At 43.1% G+C, this 19,152-nt stretch overlaps 1 protein-coding gene across 1 annotated transcript in view; it reads right to left on the bottom strand.

Annotated features, from left to right (window-relative positions):
• ctnna3 (catenin alpha 3) overlaps positions 1–2,147 on the bottom strand; it is a 1,079,953-nt gene extending 1,077,806 nt beyond the window's left edge. Inside the window, exon 1 of the mRNA XM_033034268.1 lies at positions 1,967–2,147. The gene's annotated coding sequence lies outside the window, so the exon portion shown is untranslated. The remainder of the gene's footprint in view (positions 1–1,966) is intronic.
• Positions 2,148–19,152: the final 17,005 nt, after the last annotated feature.

Genomic DNA, 19,152 nt, shown 5'->3' with positions numbered 1-19,152 from the left:
CATCTTTGGAGTGTGGGAGGAAACCAAAGATCTCAGAGGAAACCCTCGCGGTTACGGGGAGAAAGTACAAACTCCGTGCAGACAAGCATCCATAGTCGGGATCGCACCCGAGTCTCCGGCGTTGCAAGCGCTGTAAGGCAACAACTCTACCACTGCGACACTGTGCCATCCCTTTCAGAATTCAATGGCTGCACCATTAATATTCAACTGCCAAGATCTTCTCAGAAATGTTTTACCTCTCCTCACTTTTAAATGATGTTATAGTACCTGCCTCAACTACCTCTTCTGGCTGCACGTTCCATATACCCACTATCTATTCCCCTCAGTAAGATCATCTCTCAGCCTCATGTACTCCATGGAATAAAGTCTTAGCTTGCCCAACTTCTCCCTATAGCTCAAGCCCTCAGGTCCTCGCAACACCCTCGTAAATCTTCTCTGCATCCTTTCCAGTTTAATGGTCTCCTCCCTGTAGCAGGGTAACTAAAAACAGAATAATACTCTAAATACTCCAAATGTGACCTCACATTTGTATTGCACAATTGTAACATAACATCCATAAAGAAGACATAAGGTATGCTTGCTCTCATAGGTTGAGATAAGATTCAGGATGTCATGATGCAGCTTTATAGAACTTTGGTTAGGCCACATTTAGAATGTTGTGTGCAGTTCTGGTCACCCCATTACAGGAAGAATGTGGAGGCTTTGGAAAGGTGCAGAGAAGCTTTATCAGAATGTTGCTAGCATTAGAAGGTTCCAGGGAGAGGTTGGGCGTAGGTGGATGTGGGGAGACATGATAGAAGTATATAAAATTATTTGAGGCATAGATAGGCCAGTCAGAATTATTTTTCCAGGATGGAAAAATAAAATCCTAGAAGGTATAGCTTTAAACTGAGAGAGGCAAAGTGTAAAGGAGATGTGCAGGGCAACTTTTTTTAATATCTTTTATTTATTTATTTTTTCAAGAGGGTGGTGAGTGTCTGGAACTTTCTGCCAGGGTTGGTGGTCATGGCAGATATGACAGTGGCATTTAAGAGGCTTTTGGATAAGCATACAGATATGCAGGGAATGGAGGGATATCGATTTTGCACAGATACGAATTGTTTTATCACCATGTTCAGCAGACATTGTTCTTGTGCTATACTATTCTGTGTTCTATGTCCCGACTTCTATACTCAGTACCCTGACTGATGAAGGCTAATGTACCAAAAGCCGTTACTTTCTAGGCTTTCTCTCTACCTGTGACACCACTTTTCAGGGAAGTGTGTAACTGTACGCCAAGATCCCTCTGCTCTACAATACCCCCCAGGGGCTGATCATTCACTGTCACTCTTAAGTGGCACCTTTTTATTTGATAATGTTCCAGTAAAGTGTCGGAGATTTTTTTACTACATGAAAGCTGCTACATAACTACACGTTGTCATGTTGTTGTTATGCATGGCTGCCTGTACAAGAAGTGTGCATCAGTGCTTGGAACAAGAGCATAAGAATGTGCATGACAGTACAATTATTGTAACTCTGACTACTGTCAGCCTGCCTGGGATATCATCAGAAGTGGGAAAGAATAAATACTACCACTGTCAGTGCTGTGATTGTGTGGGTGGCATTGTATGTTCATGGCTGCTCGTAGCACCCTGACCAATTCCACAAGTGTCTCTGACAAAGGAAGAGTGGCATTGTGTATGTCTTAGGAGAGAGTGAGAGGCCGTGTTAGTGAGTGATCGATTCTCAGTGTGTGTGTCTTATAAGAGAGAACGTAACGCAGAGTGCTAGTCTGTTTGGCTGTGTGCCTATCATTAAAAATCATGTATTGATCATGGATTTTCTTGCCCCACGTCCCTATCAGGGGGAAAAACAATTCTGGTGCTTATTCTGAATGGCTTTTCACTGATGAGAACGGGACAAGTTACTGACATACCATTATCTTTACCACAAACTGCTATGCGTAACAGAAGGAAAACAAACTCACCACAATCGTTCGCTCAGACTTGTAGAGAAGACTGGAGTTGTAGTGTGCAGAAAGTTTCAGCTGTCAAGTCCAACGGTCCTGTCGACGAGCTTTAGTCCACAGATGGAATAACGGGCTATTCAAAGGGCAGGAGGCAGTGCTGAAACAACTGGGCAGAACGTAGCTGCTGCAGGGTCAACTGTAAAAGAAGGAGATCACTCCGGAATGGGAGGATCAGTGATAAAGGAAGGACCTGTGACACGACAGGGTCAGCTGCAGCAGGAAGGGCTGCTGCCGAGCTATGCATAAACAGCTGTTGTAGGATCAGCTGGACATATGGGACAATTACCAACTAAGATGGTATCTGCTTACTCATGACCCCAGAGACAGCATTTGTGAGAGGTTGAGCAATTCTTAGGATGAGATGGGGGAGATGGAGTCCTGGAATTGGGTTAAGCTTCACCGAGGAGGAATCTGGATTTGCTTTTATTAAAGAGAGGTCTATGAGAAGGGGGGGGGGGGGGGGGGGGTTGGGGGGAGGGGGGAAGTTAGAGAACAATGGAGGACTTGGCATGGGATACTTTGTAATTTAGTCGGTCCCCTTTATGTGGCGACTCTTTGCATACCTTGGATATGGTATGCAAAGCAAAGAATTTCAATGTGACTTGTCAAATGTGACAAAGTATTCATTCATTTATTCATTCTTTCATGTAGCATTACATAATGGACAGTGTGGGTTTTGGGTTACAATGACAAGGAATTCAAGGTTACGGTACCTTGATTAAGAGGCTTTTGGGTTAGGTAACACTGAGGAGGGGTCTTGTGGTGTCAGGGTACATTACATAAGAGTCTTGAGTTCACGGTATATTAAATAATATTGGGGAGTTAGGTACATTGAGGAAAATTGAGATACATGGAGTTGGGGGTCTGCCATTTGAGCAGCATAGAGGAAAGCTCTGTGGTTAACCAGCATTAAGAAGAGCTTCAGGATTTCAGGTACAGTTGAGAGAGGATCTGGGATTTGAGCTATGCTGCGGAGAAGTAAAGTGTAAGGTTACATTGAGGAAGGGTCTGAAATTGGTCTGCACTGTTAGCAGGCATGTGGTTTGGTTACATTGGGGATCAACATGCAAAATGATTCGAGCCTGGAAATTCTTGCCATTGGCAAGTTAAATTACCGCTCTAATTCTGTGGTCGGTCGATAAACTGTGCGCCAGGAGAACAAAATATACTTTTAAAATAATGTACTTAATGTAATTTAATGTAATAATGGACTTAAAATATATATTTTTAATTTAAGCCCTCTTGCTTGCACAAAATAGTTGAAAAGTTGATGTGATGGGAAATGGGGAGGTCATTTAAAATTCACAATAAATAATTTTAAAATGAATTTAATAAACATTTGAAAAGCCGCAGTTCACTCAACCCTCAATCCAACCTCGCTATTTAATAACGTTGTGGCTGATTTGATCATTGTCATCTCCACAAGATCGTCAATGCAGAGAAATCTTTTGCCTGCTTTTCAAGAATCAGTCTGCATCTGCCTTAAAAAGATTCAAAGGTTCTTTTGCCCGAGGACGAGAGTTCAAAAGACATGGAACAATAAAGCTAAGGAAGGTGCCCTTCCACACACAATGTTTATGCCGAATATAATGCCAAGTCAAACTGATTTCTTCTGCCAGTACCTGATCCATATCTCTCCATTCCCTACACTTCCTTGTGCATATTCAAAAGTCTCTTAAATGCCACTATCATATCTGCCACCATCTCCAACCCTGGCAATGTATTCCAGGCCCCCACCACTCTGTGTAAAAAAAACTTTACCGCACATTAAACAGACGATGTTTCGGGTCTGGTCCCTTCTTCAGATTGATAACTATGGGGAAGAACCTGGCATAACCCTTATGATCTTCAGTCTGAAGAAGAGTCCCAAGCCAAAACGTTGTCTATCCATTCTCTCTACAGATGCTGCCTGACCTGCTGAGTTCCTCCAGCACTTTGTGTTTTGCCCAAGATTCCAGCATCTGCAGTTTCTTGTGTGTACCAAATAAAGGTTATTCAGTGTAAGTAGAGATAAGTTACTGAATTCAATATTTATTGGCAGGAGGAATTGGTTATGACAAAGTACATCATCAGGCATCAGTGGCTGCAGTTAGAGAACATCTAATAAAGGACAAGCAGCTGAGAGTAAAGGAGAGTTTGAAAATCCGTTGCATGTATCCTATTACCAAATTCGCAAAAGGCAATAAAACAAATCACTTTTTATTGCCATCAATGTGGTTATTGCATTTGACAGCTGGAAATGACATTATCTAAATCTTTTATGTGGATTGTATTTATACACTGTGGCCTGACCTCTGTAATCTGATCCCATATTGTGGTGAGATGCACAGAGGTCAGCACAGAGCAATTTCAGTGACCGCTGTAATCGAGTCTTGCTCGTGTGTGGGAGCACAAGTGCACATCTATTTACGGTTTAAAATGCAGATTTTTCAGATCAAGTGTCAATTATTGCAACTCTTATCTGTAGAAGCTGCAGTGCAGAAGGAAGCTATTTCTCCCCAGTAGACCTGCACTTGCTGATACCTCGTCTAGAAATTGAGTTTTAACATTTTTTTAAATCTCCCAGCTCTTGACCCATTCTTCCCTTTCAATTCCATTTACCCTTTTAAATGAATCAATTAACTGAATTTTCAGTTTTCCTTGGCACAACGCGAGTGCCCATCAGGAATGTCTATCTCCATCTATTAAATATTTATGTTATAACATAAGGAGGCCATTCTGCCCTTGGGCCCATGTCAGTTCCGAGGTGAGCAATCCCATTCCCCCACTCCTTATTTCCCTGTTCTCCTGCAACTTGCCCATCAACTTGTCATTGACTCTTTTTGCCATTAACCGACACAATAGGTAATTTACAGCAGCCTAACACCATTTCTTGAGGATGTGGTCAGAGAACTTGCAAACTCTGCAAAGACAGCCCCATAAGTCCCTGGAGCTGTGTGGCAGTTGCTCTATCAACTCTCCTCGGTACTCCCATTTGGAGTTTTCCCACTGCAGTATTTCAGGAAGAGAAGGAAGTTTTTTTGTGTTGGGCACACTCAAGAAGGGTCACCTGATTAGTAACTCTCTTCTTAGCTGTTCCCTTGAGATTTAGGATAACTTGGCATTTCAAGAATTGAATGCCTGTGGGCTATTACATTGAACAAACTAGCTGCTACATCTGCACACACAATACTGCTGACCAACTATTGGGGTACATTCATTTTAAAGTGTATTGAAGCACCTTGAGAATTCATGAGGCTCTAAATAAAAAGAAAGTCCAGAATCGGGTTCATACCAACGTGAAATAAATTGAATTTACATTATGAGGGCATCCCGAAGAGCTTTACAGACGATCAAGACCATGATTTTTATTTGCAGTTGGACTGTCATAAACGTGGAGGCAATCTATTTTGAAACAGCAATGTGATAGTGACCAATTAATAGGTTGTGGCGATATCAATTGAGGAATTAAAATATTGGGGGGAACATCAACTATTGGGATGTTTTAAGATTCACTGAAAGAACAGACTCAAACAATGGAGCAGTTCTTGATCAGCCAATTCTCCAAGACAGGCACGGACATTGATCCCTTATGATATAGGCAGAAGAGTGTGTCAACTGAGCTTGACTAGACAGAAATCTCAAAGCAATAATAGAGGCAAAAGGGGCTTTTTAGGTTGCCTCGCACAATAGAACAAAACAACCTCTTTGGAGCAGGATTCAGATTCAGGAACAGCTTCTTCCCAGCTGTTATCAGACTACTGAACAGTCCTCCCAGATGCTAGGGTTTGATCCCAGCCTCCCTTATTGTGGACCAACGACTTTTCTCTACAAATGTAATACCATAACGTTATAACAATTTACTCTGCACTCTGGTATTTTTCTTTTTGCACTACTTGTTGTATTAGTGTACAGCTTGATTGTAGTCATGCATAGTTTGATCTAATCTAATTTATTTGACTGGATAGCATGAAAGCAAAAGCTTTTTACTGTATCTTGGTACACATAATATCAATAAACCAATACCTTGGTATGAGGAATTGCAACTGACCATTCACTAGGAGAAAGAATGAACACAGATATCCAGAGTAATTTAACTTTTTAAGCAGTCAAAAATATTTCATGTGGTCCTCAGAAGTAGCATGTTTTTCGTATTTTTCTATTGTTTCAAATGTGTAAAAGTAAGAATGGACTAAATGTTGAGTAATTTGTCTTGTTCATATTTGTGAACGTTGAAAATGTACTCGAGTCAGTTAGCATATGCCAGTCCCACCTCCTCCATGCGAGCTGATTGTTGGCAACCCCTCGGTAAAGTCCTGGGCCAGACGCAAGTGCGCGGCAAGTGAACGGACAGATTACGACCAGATGATCCAATGTCATTTTCCAGGATAATTTTCAATACCTGATGACTGGAGAAGAATTTTCCAGGAATGCTTCATGTATTGTAAGCTCTCGGTCATTATTGGGTCAACGAGGGGCCATATTATTGTTGCACAAAAATGCCCAGAAATTAATATTTATCATTAAAAGAGAATTTAAGGAACTTCTCTTGACAGTCTAATGAGATCATTGTCAGTGATGATCTCATTAGATCTTTATTTATATCCTTCAGTCACCAATGAACCAGAAAAATTACTAGGCCATCCAGCAAAGTAACGTGACTGCAAGGGACACACATTAGATAGGAATTCTGAAGGAATTCTCCATTCCAACAGCATTTCTATCATGGCATGGCAGGAATGTATTAACATAATTTCCATTTATCTGAATGGGAGCAGCGCCAAAAACATTGTCATCTAAGGGATAGTATCGTCCTTGATTGGTAGCCTATCCACTGCCCCAAGGATGCATTCCAACCACCACTGCTGCAGAATTGTTGTAGTGTGCTCAAACCTGCAGGTTTTACCATCGAGGATGAAGGTAGCACCCCCTTCACGTTCCATTCTTGGTCACACTTTTTCCTGGTTGGTAAGGACTTTACATTGCTATTCCTTCAATATTACTGGGTCCAAGTTCTGCAAATCCCTACCCAACAACATTGCAAAAATACAACCAAAGTGGTTCTCTACAGCAGCTCATCGCCACTTCTTCAAGGAGAATCAGGAATGGCTTTTCCTCCTGCATTCACGTCCCAGAAAAGATTATGTTAAGCATGATTGTGGAGAAAGGCATGTTGAATCAAGTGTAAATGAAAATCACAAAAACTGCAGATGCTGGAAATCTGAAATAAAAACAGATGTTTCCTCCCTTGCCGAGTTCTTCTGGCATTTTTTTTGTCAAAACATTGTTTCTTCTGCCTGCTACTCTCATGTAAGGATATGTTTTGTATTTGGAGACTGGAGTCAGGTTTCCCTGCAGTGGATTCCCTTTACTAATTAGCTAATAGTTAAACAAGAAGTTGCAACGATTTCTTCTCAATTTTGTGTTAGTCTAGGCGTCTTAAACACCACTGCCAGAAGGGAGTGCCTCTGATCATGTTGTTAAAGTTAGAACTTTAATTCCCAGTTGACAATCTGACATGTATTGAGCAATTTCAATAATATGACATATTGTTTGGCAAATCTTAATGAATTAGTCATGAATGCCTGCCTTCTATCTATCCACCAGAAAAATAGTAATAGAAGTACATTAATTTTCATGTTTATTACATAAAGTTTTCCAACAATTCAAATACCAAATGCAACTTCAGATGTGGAAGGTTGTTCATGTGTTCAGTTTATAAGAAGATTTGCATTTAAAAGCCTCCATTCATAATCTTGGTATGTCCTAAGGGCTTGTACCTACTAGGTTCTTGAGAAGTGCTGTTAATGTTATGTGGTTCACAAAATAGTCATAAAGCCATACATACAGCATGGAAACACATCCTTCAGCCCAAATAATCCCATTTGTCTCTGTTTCGCCCATAAAACTTTCCTATCCATATACCAGTCCAAGTGGCTTTTAATTGTTGTTATTGTATCTCTTCTGGCAGCTCATTCCATATACCCACCATCTTGAGTGAAAAAGTTGCATCTCAGGTTCCTATTAAATCTTGCCCTTCACACCTTTAAACTACTCCTCTGGTTTTTGATTCCCCAACCCTGGTTGAAAGACTGTTAAATGTTTCACCAATAATAGTTTTAATTTAATCAAGAAACAAAATGATGGCGAATGCACAAAAAGACACAAAGTGTTGAAGTAACTCAACAGGTCAGGCAGCATCTCTGGAGAACATGGATAGGTGAAGTTTTGGGTCAAGACTTTTTTTTATACATTGAGCGATTAATTCTGGAAAAACCTAATCTGCAATGTCTCTACCAAAATAATGTTGGCCAGAATATACACCATGGAAAATATACAAGATGGGCTTGTATACACTGGAATTTAGAAGGATGAGGGGAGATCTTATTGAAACATAAGATTATTAAGGGATTGGACATGCTAGAGGCAGGAAACATGTTCCCGATGTTGGGGGAGTCCAGAACCAGGGGCCACAGTTTAAGAATAAGGGGTAGGTCATTTAGAATGGAGATGAGGAAAAACTTTTTCACCCAGAGTTGTGAATCTGTGGAATTCTCTGCTTCAGAAGGCATTGGAGACCAATTCTCTGAGAGCTGCATCTAACTCTCTTGAGAGTTAGATAGAGCTCTTAAAGATAGTGGAGTCAGGGATATGGGGACGGGGTACTGATTGTGGATGATCAGCCATGATCACAGTGAATGGCGGAGCTGGCTCAAAGGGCCAAATGGCCTACTCCTGTACCTATTGTCTAATTCTGCTAGATTTTTGCAAATTTTAATAGAATAATTAAAGCTCTTCACTATCTAACAAGGTCTGAAGAAGGGTTTCGGCCCGAAACGTTACCTATTTCCTTCGTACCATAGATGCTGCTGCACCCGCTGAGTTTCTCCAGCATTTTTGTGTACCTTCACTATCTAACAATCTGCAGGAGGAACTCAAAGGGTCAGGCTGCAACTGTGGAGGGAAATGGACAACCAACGTTTAGGATCAGGATTCTTCATCGGGGTGGGGGAGGGAAGGATGGAAATAGTGACAGAGGCTGGGAGATGATAGATGGAGGTAGCAAAGGGCTGTAGATGATCAAATCTGATGGGAAAAGTGAAATATGGAACTAAATAAGGGAGGTGGGTGGTTGGTTGGAAACAGTGGTGGGTTGCCACACACAGCAAGAAATGTGGGGCATTGGACAGATGGAGTGAGTAGGAGAAGGGAAATAAACTGATTTATTCTTGGCTTCTCATCCCTTGTAGGCAAGGGAAAAGATTGCTGGAGCTCTGGCAGAGGGTTTTAAATCACTGCTTGATACAAGTGAGAGATACAAGATGACTGGAAGATTGCCAATATTGCCCATAAACTCCCATTAATTTATCTTTGAATGCTGCCCACTGTGCAAATTATAGATTTACCTTCAGGTACATGCTCCCTATTTACCCTTACCGGGTCCTCTCATATGCTAATTAAATTGGCCTTCCCCAATGCAAGGCTTTTATTCAGGTAGGCGGCGCGACTCTCGTCTGCAGCGGCCTCTGCAGCGGCCTCTGCAGTCCGTCTGCGTTTTTATTATTTTATGTCTATGTTTTAATGTAGTTTTTGTTATTTTTGTTGGGGTATGTTTGTGGGGGGGTGGTGTGGGGGGGTTGGGGGTAACTTTTAAATCTCTCCCTGCACGGGAGACCCGACCTTTTCTTTGTCGGGTCTCCGTTGTCGTTGGGGCTGCAACGAGGAGCGGCCTCCAACATGAAGACCGGGGGCTCCAGTGCCGACACTCACCTCACCGTCGCGGAGCTGGCCGAGTCCAGAGCGGGTGGAGCTGTGGTGGACGCTGCTGCGGCCCGACCCCCGGAGATTCGGTGGCTGCAACTGCGGGTTTGGCGGACGGCACCGGGAGCCCGCGGGTCCCTGGAGGGAGACCTCTTTTCGGGGCTCCCGCAACGGCGACTTCTCCCGCCCGAGTTGCGGGGTTGAAGAGCTCCTGGAGCGGGGCCTACATCACCGCCCCGCGCGGCTTGGAATGGCCGCGGGAGTTTGCGAGCGCATGCCGGGGGCTCTAACACCAAGACCCGGTGTGCGACCTTGCATCACCCGGCGTGGCTTAAATGACCACGGGACAATCGCCATCGCCCGCCGGGGGCTTTGACTTTGACTCTGACATCGCCCCCCCGGAGAGTGCAGTGGAGAGAAAAGTTTTTTTGGCCTTCCATCACAGCGATGTGATGGATGTTTATGTAAAATATGTTGTGTCTTGGATCTATTTGTTTGTAATGTATGGCTGCAGAAACGGCATTTCGTTTGGACCTCAAGGGGTCCAAATGACAATAAATTGAATTGAATTGAATTGAATTGAATTTTATTCCTGATCCATCCTTATCCATAATTTTAAAATATGCAGTTACTATCTCAAAAATGCTCCCACACTCCCTCCACCTGAACAGCTACGTTCCCCATGAGGGTCCTGCTCCTTCCCTCACTGGTCTACCAATATACTTTATCAAAAAGCTCTCCCAGCCTGGCTACCGGCTGGAAGGTGCTCCCGTGGGGGCGGACCGGCTCCCGGCTGGAAGGTGCTCCCGTGGGGGCAGCCCGGTGCGGGGCTGAGACGTTGCCGTGTGGGTGGCCCGGTGCGGTGCGGAGACGGTGCTCCAGCGGCTGAGGCGGCGTTCTGGCGGCGGCGACCTGGATCCGGGGCTCGGCCGCGGGCCAGTGGAGGACAATGTCGGGAGCTCGCAGGTCACTGGCTGGTGCCTGTTTTCCGGAGCACCCGTTGCAACAGCTGCGTCCGCTGGACTGGAGGGCGGCAGCTTCGACCACCCCCGGGCCGCGGAGCTTGAACCGCGGGACTGACTTACCATCGCCCGGTGGGGTATCACCTCGGCGCAGAGGGAGAAGAGGAGGGAAGAGACAGTAACTCTAAGACTTTTGCCTCCATCACAGTGAGGAGGTGTTTGGTGAACTCACTGTGGTGGATGTTAATTTGTGTTTATTGTGTGTTGTTATTATTACATGTATGGCTGCAGGCAACAGCATTTCGTTCAGACCGAAAGGTCTGAATGACAAATAAAGGATTCAATTCAATTCAATTCAATTCTTAAATTCCCCTCTGACACTTTAACACTAATGGCAATCACAGTTAATATTTGGGTAATTTAAACCCCCCCTATATCACAACTATTGAAGCTTGGGTGGTCCTGAGATCCTGAGAGCGATGCTGTCTGGAGCTATGCTCCTGGTAGGGCCACCCATGGCGGTAAGGTCAAGGGGGAGGACTCTGGCAAAGAGCAATCCAACCAAGACCTCAACAGTGGAACAGGCGGAGGAAGATGGCTGACCTTAATGGAGCGTCACAACGACTGGGAAGGCGGATGAAGGCTGCAGCAGAAAAGGGTCTCTGGTCGTCTTGGAGTCCATGCCACTGGATCCTGACCCAGATCTGTCAAGGGCCGTGTGGTGGCTGTCTGTGCACCAGTCTCCCCACATTAAACAAAGTCACACACTGGCGTCCTCCAACCATGGAGACACCCATGGTCAGCCATGACCGAAGGGGGCCCAAGAAGGCTGATGTGAATGTGCAGAGGCAAATCAGACTGGTCAGCATTATGAATGTAGGTTGTCCAAGAGGAGTTCAAATCCTTTCAAAGATTGTGAACTGAGTACTGACTCTTAAATAAGTGACAAGGGCTGAGCAGCTTCCCTGAACCTTTCAGATAAATACAGGCCCAAAGGCTCCACAGGACAGACAAGATTTGCGAGTTCATTACTTAAATCCTAGTTCTCCCAATTCCCTGTTATGCCTTTACAATTTGATTGATGCCCGTGGGCCTTCAGCTATTTACAAATCCTTTTCACAAAGTCAACATGTCAAGTTGCAGTTATTGATTTTCCTCAGAAGCTCTGCTTCCAAAACCAACACCAAATTTCAACTACGTAACAATGTAGCAATTCAATGATAAAGATGTGACTTTTAATATGCGAGGTTATTTAGACTGAAATTTTAAATATTCTTACAAGTAATTGAACCTGCATATACATTCAAGATAGATACGCCAACTGGAGACAAAATATAGAGCCTGTGGATTAATTTGTGCACTGCAAACTGTTTTGAAACGCATCATGAGGGGAACTGTACTTTGGATAAGAGATAAATAAAACCCTGTTAAATTGATGGCAACACCTCTGCCATCACTGGGGAGTGGGTGGACAGCTGCCAATTTACTTGGTGCTGCAAAATTTGGTTGAGAGACGGGCTGGGTTGACAGCTCAGCATTCCAGACTTTGGATGTTTCCGACATGATAGAGAGGGATAAAAAAGAGGAAAGGAAGTTGAATTACCAATCAGGGAGATTGATTAAATAGATAAAGGCATGTGTCTTTTATGGCAGAGTCTTGGAGAACTAGGTTCAGACATTCAGTGCAATGAAAAATAAAATCCCTCACCCAGAGAATTATGAATCTCTCACAATTTTTACCAAAAAGATTGCAGAATATACAAGAGTGATTGATAATGTTTTGGTTATTAAGGGAATACAAGGACATCAGAATTGGAGCATTAAGTAGGAGTGCTGAGGTAAAACATCAGCCCAATTCCATTGAATGTTTCTTCCGGTTATCTTTTCTTTTGTCTCTAAACGATTAATTTTTCTCTTTGGAAACGCACATCAAGACAGACAGAGAAAGGGAAACGGTGTGTGGAATCGCTCATCCCCCTGGGGTGATTTTTGGAGAATAAGCATTTTTTGTTAAATTGTAATTTAGGTAAAGCATGAGAAATGGTACTAGAAGGCAAGTTTTTCTTAAAATGCACATATGATCTTAATGTTGGTTTTACAGTGACATAATTAATTGGTAATTTATTTTAAAATAATATTTTGAGGGAAAATAATTAATTAGATATAGATATAAACCTGAAATGTTCACATTTTCACCAATCATAGATAAAAGCTTTAACTAAGGAAAAGTATAATGTAAAGTTCATGTCTTGCCGTACTTCCACTGTAACTGGCTCATTTTTCATGACTTTGGGTTTAGGTTTATTATTGCTATCCAAACAGATCAGATATACTATGCATAAATGCAATCAAATCAAATGCAAATAAAATAGATAGAGCAAAAGGGAAGACAGAGTGCAGAATACAGACAGTCCTTAGCATCAGTTCAGTAGATTAAGTCCAATGTACTCACTGGGGTAGAGATGAACAGTTTAAATTTAAATGCAGCAGATTGAAGGCGAGAAATAAAATTGACTGGCCAGGTAGAAACAAAAGTGATAAATGGAATTCAGTCTGGGAAAATGAGAGGCGATTCATTTGGGGTGAGCAAGTATGGCAAGTGATAAATGGTAGGACGTTAAGGAATGTAAAGAGACAGATCTTATGGCCAAAGATCCCTGGGAGACAGATAAGGTGGTTACAAAAGCACATAAAATTGTTTCATTTATTAGCCAAAGCACTGAATGTCTTATACCAAGCTATTAGTATAAAGTATTTGATAGCAAGAGAGCGCTGTACCTTTCTAGTTATATATCATGGAGAGAATGCAACATTACTAAAAATGGTACATAGGAGATTTAAGAGGACAATGCCAGAACTGGATAACCTTGGCTATAGAGTCATAAAGCATGGAAAGAGGTCCTTCTGCCCAATTTGCCCATGCTGAGCAAGATATCCCATCAACACTAGTCTCACCTGCCACCTTTGGCACATATCCTGCCAATCCGTATTATCCATGTACCTGTCCAAATGCATTTTAAGTCTTATTATAGTACCTGCGTCAACTACCTGCAGCTCGTACCTTATGCCTACCGCCCTGTGTGGAAAAAGTTGTCCCTCAGATTCCCATTTAATCCTTCCCCTCTCACCTTAAACCTATACCCGGTTTCTCGATTCCCCTAATCTAGGTAACAGATTGTGCATTCAACCCATGTATTCCCCTCATGATCTCATACATCTCTAGAAGATCATCCCTCAACTCCTGGCAAAACCCTCTTAAATATTCTATGCACTCTTTACAGCTTTACAAATCCTTCCCATACCAGGGTGACCAAAACACAGCACAATACTCCCAAGTGTGGCTTCACCAATATCTTGTACAACTGTAACGTAACATCCCAACGTCTTTACTCAATACCTTAACTGATGAAGGCCAATGCATGCAAAGATATATTGACCACCCCATCTACCCATGATCCCATTTTCAGGGAACTATGCGTTTTCACTCCTAGATCTCTCTGCTCTTGGACACTCTCCGGTGTCTTGTCATTCACTGTGAAAGTCCTGCCCTGGTTTGACTTTGTAAAATGCAAAACCTTGCATTGATCTGCATTAAACTCCATCAATCATTCCACCACCCACTTACCCAGCACTTCAAGATCCTGCTGTAATTTTTGAAAACCATCTTTGCTGACTACGATGCCACCCACTTTAGTGTCATCTGCAAACTTACTAATCATGCACTGTCTATACTAATCCCAAAACTTATAAACCACAAACAGCAATGGGCCCAACACCGATGCCCGAGGAACACCACAAGTCACAGGCTTCCAGTTCGATAAACACCCTTCCACTGTCACCCTCTGCTTCCATCCATGAAGCCAATTCTATATCCAGTCAGTATGCTCTCCCTGGATCTCATATGCAATCTAATCTTCCAGAGTAATCTACCATGCAGAACCTTATCAAATCCCTTGCTGACGTCCAATGGACAACATCTACAGCTTTGCCCTTGTCAACCTCTTTGGTTACTTCTTTCTCCGGTTCACAAGACAGGATCTACCACATACAATACCATGCTGACTACCCCAATTACCCCATATCCATCCAAATGCAACCATCTTAACCCTCAGAATACTCTCCAGTAACTTACCTACCATACGTTGGGCTCATTGGTCTATAGTTCCCTAGCCTTCCCTTGCAGTCCTTTTATATATAGGCACAACATTAGCCACACTCCATTCTTCTGGCACCTCACCCATATCTAATGATGATTCATATATCTCAGCTGGGGCCCCTGCCTTGGCTTCTCTCACTTCCCAGTGTCCTCAGATACATCTGACCAGGCCCAGATTTATCTATCTTTACATACCTTATCCTTCACCTTGTCAACTGTAATATGGGCTGTCCTCCATGTATCTCCATAAACTGTCCCAATTTACCCAGTCTTCATGTCCTTTTCCATGGTAAAAACAGAAGAGACATTAATTGAGGACCTTGCCCATCTCATGCAGTTCCACACAGAAGGGACTACTTTGGTTTCTGTGAGGCACTATTCTCTCTATAGTTACCCTATTTCACTTAATGTACATACATTTTTTTAAAGATTTTCCTTAACATTATTTGCCATAGCCATCTCCCACCTCTTTGTGTCCTCCTGGTTTATTTCTCAAGTATGCTCCTCGGTTTCCAAAACTCCTCCAGCTTGATCCAGCTGCTTTTACCTGTCCCATACAACCTTTTTCCTGATCAGAGCCTCAATTTCTCTCATCACCCAAGCTTCCTTTCTCTCACCTGCTTTGCCCTTCACCCTAACTGGAACACGTATGCCCTGAAAAGCATCCCTCTTTCCACATGTTCCTTTGCCTGCAAATAACTTATTCCAATCAACTTTAGCAAATTCCTGTGCCCTATCATCAAAGTTGGCCTTGCCCCATTTTAGGATTTTAACTTATGGGTCTGCCCTGTCTTTATCCACAACTATTTTAAAAACTATTAGAACAGTGGTCACTGGTTCCAAAGGCCTCATCCACTGACACTTCAGTCACATGTCCTTCCCAAATTCCTAAGAGTAGATCAAGCTTCACATCTCTCATGCAAGGCCCTCTAAATATTGCCTGACGAAACTTTCCCGACACATTTAACAAATTGCACCCCATCTAAGCCCTTGGCACTTTGACAGTCCCAGACTATTTTGGGAAAGTTAAAATCCCCTACTAATAGTATTAGTAGCTTTGCAGCTGGATCCAATCTCCTGGTATATTTGTTCTTCTAATTCTCATTGTTTATTTGGGGGCCTATTGTACACTCCCAACAAGGTGATCATCGCCTTTTTATTTCTCACCTCCCTATATAGACTCACTGGGTGAACCATCAGTAATATCTACTATTGGTAGTAGCTTGGACTATTGCTGTGACATTCACTTTAATCAATAAAGCACCACCCCCTCCTCGTTTACTCCCACCTCAATCTCTATCTCTCTTGTAGCACCTGTACCCTGGAACATTAAGTTGCCAATCCTGTCCCTCTCTTACCCAGGTTTCTACAATGGCTACAACATCCCAGTCATTAACATCTCTCCACACCGAGAGTTCATTTGCCTTGCCCATCAAGCCTCTCACATCAAAATAAATTCAATCCAACTGTCCTTCCTTAAGTCAAGTCAAGTCAAGTTTATTCGTCACATACACATACGAGATGTGCAGCAAAATGAAAAGTGGCAATGCTCGCGAATTGTGCAAAAAACAAACAAACAAAAAACAGAATATTCACATATTTGTGGGAGGGAGGGAAGAAAAGGAAAAAAACAGCAATATTAAAAAGACACCACACAACAGTAAAATGGTACAGTAAAGTTAGTCCCTGGAGAGATAGGAGTTTACAGTCCTAATGGCCTCTGGGAAGAAACTCCTTCGCATCCTCTCCGTTCTCACAGCATGGCTACGGAAGCGTTTGCCTGACCGTAGCAGCTGGAACAGTCCGCTGCTGGGGTGGAAGAGGTCGCCCACGATCTTGTTGGCTCTGGAGTTGCACCTTCTGATGTATCGTTCCTGCAAAGGGGCGAGTGAAGTTCCCATAGTGCGTTCGGCCGAATGCACTACTCTCTGCAGAGCCTTCGTACCCTGGGCAGAGCAGTTCCCAAACCAAATCGTGATATTTCCAGACAAGATGCTTTCCACAGCCGCTGAGTAGAAGCACTGGCGGATCCGTAGAGACACTCTGAATTTCCCCAATTGCCTGAGGTGGTAAAGGCGCTGCCTTGCCTTCCTCACTTCCTGCCATGCTCCTGCCTAGTGAACTTTTTTTCAGCACCTTCCATACAAACTTCCAGCCTCACCTACCACCTATAAATCCACCCTTTCCAGCACTAACCAACCTGCCTGTCAATGTACTAACCCCCTACCAGTTCAGATACAACCCATATTTCTTACACAGGTCACCTCTGCCTTAGAAGAGATCCCATTGTTCCAAGAAACAGAATCCCTGCCCCCTGCACTAACTTCTCAGTCCTATTTTCCCGTTCCTCCTCCCACTAGCACATGGCACCAGGAGTCATCCAGAAATCACTAGAGGTCTTGTTTTTAATCTCTTCGCCCAATTCCCTGCATTATTTTGCAGAACCGCAGCCCTTTTCCTGTCTATGTCATTTGTGCCGAAATGCACAACTTCTGACTGTTCCCCCCTTCCACTTGAGAATATCATGCAACCACTCTGTGACATTCTGGACCCTGGCACCCGGAAGGCAACAACGTCCAATTGCCTTCTTTACCCCACTAGACTATGAAAGGTTTAGAGAAGAACAAAAACACAGACTGTACCTTATATCAGTGTCACACTTTACACCAAAGTCTCACACTTTCTTTCCAGAGCCTCAACATGACCACTCCGCTTGTATCTACCTTCCTTTTATCCACCCTTAAAGGAGCAGACATTCAATGATGCCCACTGCATTCAGCTTGTCCAACTAAAAGTCAGCCCAGCTCGTTAATTGTCGGGCCTCAGTAATTGGTTGGCCTCTTTTAAAAGTCCCACTTATGCAACTGCTTTCAGCTTGTCGAACTGCAATTACCTCAGCTTGTTAACTGTGTGGCCTTAATAATTAGCTAGTCTCTTTTAAAAGTCCTATGAAAAACATGGACCAGACAGGTGAACTCTAAAAATAAAAAGACTAACAATTTAATTAAGAGCCTGAAACAGAGTGAATAGAAATAATATATTTCCTTTTAGTGAGCTGCAACTAGGGGCAGAGAATGAAGCTAATGTTGAGAAGGAGATGTGAACATTGATTTTGACCATCGTGGGGATTTGGGGTTCTGGAGCTCATGATTGGAAGTGTGCATCTGGCAGAAATCTTCATAATATTTAAGGATTTGCTTGTGACTTGGGGGGTCACAGAGTGTACGGGTAAGTGTTGGGAAGTGCAGGAAAGAAAAAGCTGAATTCCTTCTTTGTGCTGCAATTTCCCTTGCATGGATTATTCAATAACATTACATGAACTTCATCCGAATTGGAAAATGTTACACTAGCATTCTTAGCAATGTATGCATGGAGAAATGGAGGCACAAGTAGTTAATACATGAAGAAAAAAAATCCCACTATCGTGTCAGTCAGACTGACTCTTAGTCAGACCAAGGAAAGAGCGTTCACGTCGCGGCCCTGTTTCAACCAATCTTTCCACCACCACGCACAAGAAGCGCAAGACAGACACCATTGTGTAGATGCCGAGAAGTGTGTTCAGCTCTGGCTGAACAACTTCTAATCTTGTGTGTGGACTCGATAAGAAGAAGAGTCAGACCTGAATCGTCGCCCATTTCTTCTCAATAGAGATGTTGCCTGTCCCGCTGAGTTACTGCAGCATTTTGTGTCTATCTTCGGTGTAAACCAGCATCTGCAGTTCCTTTCTACACTCTGCATACACTGGCTGTTTTTCCAAAGAGGCAGTACAGGCATGATGGGCCGGCAGTGCAGTCTATGTTTCAAATCCTTGACGTTAAAACATGTACATTAAAAAAAGTGTCACCTGTCTGTGGAATTCTCTGCCTCAGAGGGCGATGGAGGCAGGTTCTCTGGATTCTTTTAAGAGAGAGCTAGATAGGGCTCTTAAAAAATAGTGGAGTCAGGGGGATATGGGTAGAAGGCAGGAATGGGGTACTGATTGGGGATGATCAGCCATGATCACGTTGAATGGCGGTGCTGGCTCGATGGGCCAAATGGTCTACTCCTGCACCTATTGTCTATTGTCTTTATCATTTAAATATCTTCAGTACTGATAATCAGGTGAAAGTTATTGATCCAAACAGTTAGAAGACTGAAGTTAATCACAAGCTTTTGACATTTCAAACCCTACCGTTCAGCCAAGGGATCTAAAACCTCAATTAGTACAATATATTTATCCAAAATAACTGGAAGGGAAACGACGACAGCAAACGATGATAATTAAAGCCTCCCGGCCTGAAACCACC

The sequence above is a fragment of the Amblyraja radiata genome, chromosome 15 (genome assembly GCF_010909765.2).
Source record: "Amblyraja radiata isolate CabotCenter1 chromosome 15, sAmbRad1.1.pri, whole genome shotgun sequence".
Classification (NCBI taxonomy): Eukaryota; Metazoa; Chordata; class Chondrichthyes; order Rajiformes; family Rajidae; genus Amblyraja; species Amblyraja radiata.
The sequence above is the reverse complement of the archived record's forward strand: the minus strand, read 5'-3'. Positions and strand labels throughout refer to the sequence as shown.